Source organism: Nanorana parkeri, unplaced genomic scaffold (assembly GCF_000935625.1).
Source record: "Nanorana parkeri isolate BGI_ZX_2015 unplaced genomic scaffold, ASM93562v1 scaffold528, whole genome shotgun sequence".
Classification (NCBI taxonomy): domain Eukaryota; kingdom Metazoa; phylum Chordata; class Amphibia; order Anura; family Dicroglossidae; genus Nanorana; species Nanorana parkeri.
The window spans coordinates 938,267-944,573 of record NW_017306796.1 but is presented as its reverse complement, the minus strand read 5'-3'; positions in this window follow the sequence as shown (position 1 = coordinate 944,573).

Here is a 6,307-nt window from a genome sequence, read left to right as displayed (position 1 = left end):
ATGAAGGGGGCTGGCACAGATGGCGCTGGCTCTAGAGAGGCTGAGCCAGCTCTCAATCAGGGAGCAGGGTGGATTCTGACAATAACAGTCCCGGCTGCTGCACAATTTGCACTTTCAGCATATAGCGGGTCATATGCATCACTCTTCATGTATCACTTGCCCCTCTTCGGCAGGTTTTCGAACATGTTGGCTCGACAAAAGACGTGCGACCGTACAGTAGAAACGGTCGCACGTCTTAATTCACACTGCTCGATTCTCGTAAGAGAATGGAGCAGTGTATGGGCACCTTTAGATTGTAAGCCCTCACAGGCAGGGCCCTCCTTACCATCTGGTCTTGAATTGTATTGTGATTGTAATGTCTTCCTTATATTGTAAAGCGCTATATAAACCCTGTACAATAATAATAATAATAATAATAGGAAGACATTAGTAAATGTCCTTCTGTGAACCTAAAGAGAACTATGGTCAAAAAAGGTTTGGCCATAGTTATCTTTAACACTTAGGGCTTCATTTATTAAACTTCACTGGGCGGATGCTATTCGGACAGCACTAGCATCACTAGATGGCACTGACAGGTATAGGAAATTCTTATATATTCATCAGCACCATAAAGGGACACTATTGCTACACAAACAGCACCTTCCCATCTATACACTGGGTGGAAGCTTTATAAATAAATCCCAAAGTGACCTCATATACTTTGACAAGCCCAGGCTTCCTCCATTACTCAGCAGGCAGTTGATTCTCTGGTATTTCCAAGTCTGAGCCGCAAGGAGTGGGATCTGAGTGGGGGGAAACACTAGTTGACTGCCCAGACAGTCAAGTTTTGGGTAGTCAGCATGCCAATGATAACCAGAGGGAGCCAAGTCCTGTTAAAGGGTATTTGAGGGTTTGTAGTGTTAAGCTGACCATACACTGGCTGTTTTTTTTTTTGTTCAGCGTGGATGGTGGAAACCCCCCTCCGGGCTATTGTATTCTGACAGTGGTGGTTGTGCCTCTGTCAGAATATCTATATCTGTGATCGCAGCTGATTGCCACTGAACAGTCATTGTTAAGGCAATAATTTTGATTGAAAAATGTACTTTCGACAAACGAGGGAGGAGGTGGATCCAGAAGCGGCCATACACTGCTTGAATTTTGGCCATGTAATGACTGTAATTTGAGCAGTGTATGGCCAGGTTTAGTTTTAGGTATATAGTGAGGTCGAGTTGGGCTTTGATCCAGTTTAACGTGGAACAATAATTGCTGACAATTTGTTTTGTGTGTGTAAACTACCTGGGCTCATGTGCAATGTACACTCTTCGCCCATTCCTGGCATTTGAAACTCCTCATTGCCTTTGCTGCCTTCTTCTCCACATCTTGCAAATTTGCATCTTCTCATTTTGGCCTTTGGAGGCCCACTGCTGATGTGACTTCTGTGCATGTGTGCTAAATGTACATTGCCCCCAACTACATTGCAATGTACATTTAGCACACATGCGCAGAAGTCACATCAGCAGTGGGCCTCCAAAGGCCAAAATGAGAAGATGCAAATTTGCAAGATGTGGAAGAAGGCAGCAAAGGCAATGAGGAGTTCTGAGCTGGCTAGTAATAGCCAATAGGCCAGGTTTACCCTAAAAGAAACATACTGGGTGGAATTTATCAAAACACTTGTTTTAGCCTCTTAGGAACACATTTTTAGCCTCTTAGATCATTTGTTTTATGTGGAAATCTGTCTTTTAACATGTGCCCCTGTTTTCTTCAGAGCTTGCACTACTTTTTCATCTGCATGTTTTTTGCACCTTTTTTGCCCGTGTTTTCATCTGCACTTGTTCTGGGCTGTCTGAAACTGGAGCATCCCCTAAGAAAACACTCACAACTTAAGAAGTCCCCATGACCACTTCTTCAAGATGCGACAGTTAAGCTTTTTGCCTGAAGTTAGAAGTCTTCTTTCTTGGAGTCTATTTAATCTCACTTATCAACAACATTACACTAGTTTGATAAATCTGGTGCCAATATATTCCGTGCAAGTTCAAACACTTGCAATTCTAGATAAATTCCCCCCACTGAATGTTGCCACGCATTGTTGCATTGCAATAAAACAGAACTCAATGCAAATATTAAAACAAAAAACACATTTTAATGCAGCTATGTGTATATTTAAAAAATCATTAAGGGCTCATTGTTACTAGTGGTTGTGATAATGTGAACCACACCTAAAAAACTAATTTTAGATTCATTTGCTCCCCCCCCCCCAGCCTCATATGAATTCCATCTATATCCAATGAAGGAGAGTTGTAAGTAGCAAGAAATCAAAAGGCAGGGTAGACAAGGAGGGAGGCCTCCCCCGGTGACACTTAGGAGAAATGGGCCTTACTGCTGTGGTTTTAACACATATTGGTAGGGTTGCCACCTGTTTGGGATTCACCGGACATTCCGAGTTTTGAGTCGTGTATGTGCTGTGTCTGGGTTTCAGGCCAGCTGAAACCTGGACATTGTTGGTTATATGTTTAGATGAAGCACTGAAATCTTAAGGAATGCTGAATTAAGTTGTACTTGCTTAGAAGAACATTACATGTATGCATACAGTACTGTGAAGAAAACAGAAAAAGACTTCATGTGTGTCATAGATAAGCATGTACATAGAGACTAACATTGCACTACTGTACAGTGCCATCTACAGCTCAAAGACAAATGACATCAGTATATGCTAGTGTATTTCCAAGTGACACAAGATGTCATGATGTCATGCAGACAGGGGCAACCACAGGGTCCTGGTGTTCCAACTTGAGTGCATGGAGGAGGTATGGGAGAAGGTGTCTGAAAAACAGGGTGCAGATAAGGCTTGAAAGGCACAGGGGTTCTGCTTCAGGCAGATGTATTGCTTTCTATATCTCCTGATTCTCTCCCCTGGCTGTCTCTCCTCTCTCTCACTGGCTGTCTCTCCTCCCTCTGCCCTGGCTGTCTCTCTTTGCTCTCTCCTTGCTTTCTCTACTGGCTCCCTCTCTGCTCATCTTCCTGACTCTCTTTGCTCTCTCCCTTGGCTGTCTCTCCTCGCTTTCACTCCTGGCTGTCTCTCCTCACACTCTCTATATGCACTAGAAATCATGGATACAACAGTTTAAAAGATACCAATGATGCAACCAAATTGATACATTCCCCCCAAATTCTCATTACATTTTTAAAATGTATTTTATCAGCAGGGGACCACATAGGGCACTAGGTCACTTTTGGATCCTTGACCCCAATGTGGAATAAGCACCTCTTTATTTATATTAATGCTGTATTTACAAGCAGCCCTGGCAGATAGATCCTAGCCTGCAGCTGTACAGTGCTGACTCGGGCTGGACAGTAATCATCACTGGATTGGGGAGAATTGTAAGCATGTTACCAAGTGGACTGCACTGAGATGGGCGGGGTGACTGAAAGGAAGACTTTGACAAAGTTTAAAGTGACATTAAACTGAGGAGTTAAATCTTAAAATGCATTCAAGTCCCCTAACTATTAATGAAAATTAGTAAACTAAACATGAGATTGCAGTCCATCACGGGAGTGAGCTGTGGCGGCTTTGCAACACACAGGGAACATGAAGAACAAAACTAGCCACACTCCAGAAGGAAGGACAGTGTCAGCACCAATTCAGAGATGACTGGTGGATCTACAGCCGAGTGATAAACAAATAAGATACATTTTTGTTGATAGTTTTTAAGATTTAACTCCTGAGTTTAGTATCACTTTAAGTTGGCCTCCAAGATTGCTATATGCAGGATCTGTGTATATGGGCAATGTGTTGCTACATTTAATTGTAAGTACAGTCAAAACTTGTTTTTATTGATACAGTAGGGAAGGATTAAAGGTGAACTATGGGGTTAAGGCTTTTCCCCATAGTTCTCCCGTCACCCTAGGCTCAGTATACCGCAAGCTGTAGCTCGCGGTATACTGAGATGCCGCTGCTGAAGTGGATCCCGACAATTATGCCAGTAATCCGCCCAGCTACGTGAGTGACAGCTGGCTCTGCCTATCTAGAGGCAGAGCCAGCTGTACACGCCCCCTCCTCTGCCCGTTCCGCCAGTCAGCGCTGGCGGATCGGAGCAGGGAGGGGGGAATGCAGCCCCTCCCCTGTCATGGCAGAGAGCCGTGACAGGATCGAGAGGTGAGCGAACGCCGGTATGTGCTCGCTCACCTCCTGATCTACTGAGCCGACCTGTGACAGTCTCATTGTCACAGGTCGGCAAGAAGTATGATGTGAGTGAAAAGCACTCACCTCATAGTTCTCCTTTAAAACCTCTGTCAGGTTTGTAGGTGAAGGTAGATGCAGAAGCATACATCCTTTTTTTTTTTAATTTAGGTACCCTCCCATGTAAAAGAAAGGGGGCACATGTCCAGCAACACAAATAAATGAGGATTTTAGTAAAAGCACCAACCTATAATGCATCTGGTGTTCATTTCAATGTGGCACAGTGTAATGTAAAGAACATTTGAGTGTGCTGAGCTGAATATCTTAATACAACTTTTCAGCTCTGGTTGCTAGAATTCTCGAGTTTGCCTGTTAGGAATATTCTGTTGAATTTTTGTGTACATAGTCTAACATTTCTACACAGAGATACAGGCAAAAACAGAAAAAAAAAAGAGTATAGCATGTGAAAAAGTTTACTTCTCTACATTAGAAACCATCTTAAATGTTGTCCATTTTTTTTTTACATTTCAAAATATACAAATACCATATACACACAGCAAAAAAACAAACACAAATATGTATAAAACTATCACCAACTTACATTCAAGGTAAAATCACATCATAATGAGTTATGTACTTCCTGTGCATCTGTCAGCTAAAAACAAAACATAGGAGGTGCCTGCAATTGATGAATAATTGGGTCTTACTGCTGTTGGGCAGAGACACTTAAAGCATATCTAAAGCCAAAACTTGTTTTTTTTTTAGTTTTGCATTCAGGGGGGAAGTGCTGAAATCCCTTTCAGGTTTTTTTCTGCGCTGTGTGCCTGCTAGTGAGATTCACCCTCTCTATTTCATCAGGTTATCACCAAGACAGAAAGTAATGGGAAACCTAATGTGTTACTGTTACCACCTGAGCAGAAGTAGAAAGGAAATCTTTCTTTGGAGAAATCTGTACCAATAACAACTGGTACCCATCACTCTAGAGAGGTTTCCTCTCACTTTCTGTTCCATCTCAGGGAACTGTCCCCTATAAAAATGGACAGCCAATAAAACCTGACAGGGGGTTTAACCATTTACCACTCCATCCAAAACAAAAAGTTTTGGCTTTAGATATACTTTAAGTGCTGCTTCATGCAGCTCGAACACTAGTTACAGTCAGAATGGAAGGTATACTTTAAGAATAAAAAGAGAGCTATAGGATAATTAGGGTAGTGGGTAAAGAACATGACTTTGTTATACTTATGTGCCAGGAGATATGGTACTATGAAATATTCGTAGCTAGTACTTGTGCTCTGACAGAGTAGGAATTATACAGAAAAATGTGGGGGGGGGGGGGAAAGTAAAATGTAAAATTTACACAAACCCCTGTGGAGTAATTTTCTGTATCTGCTACTCCAAATATCACAGCTCTAACACTTTGCAGCCACTGCCTGTCCACTTCCTGCACTCTGCCTTGGACAGCCAGGAGGTCCTCGTGGACTTCTATGGGGCCACCAGTTTATGGGATAGTTGAGCACAGAAATGGGTAGTGTGCAGTCATTAGCTGAACAGTAAGGAGAGCTACCAATTTGATACAACAGATCTAGTAAATTGTAATTTGCACACGTATCTCCCACAACCCCTCATGAGAACACATCCTGGAGTCTTTCTTTAACACTATTCCTGCTCAGTAAGAAAGGACAGCGGGCTCATCATAAAACATACATATCCTCATGTACACAGTGGCAGAACTACAGCAATAGCTACTTGTGAGCTTCCATTTTCTAACTCTTCGCCTCCTTGGTGTATATGGAAAGCAAACATTAATGACACTGAAAGTATCAATGGTGTCAATCTATGCATATTTGGTACGTGCATCAGTGCAATGCTGTAGGTCTGAAGGGTCAACTTTGTTGTTCATGCTGCTGTGGGCACATGGTAGGAGAAGAAGGGAATAATTGTACAGTTTTGGGATCTGCGTATTTTCCCCCAGAGTTTATTTTATTTTTTTACCTGGTCCTCCTCTAGTGAGAAATGTTCATCAATATGTATGTCTGTACCACATAACAAATTACAAAAACGTAACAGAAAAATTTAAAAAGCCCCCTAACACTTCAACATGTTTTACTTATTCCTTCATGGCCTCCTACAGAAAGAAGAAAAGGAATCAGG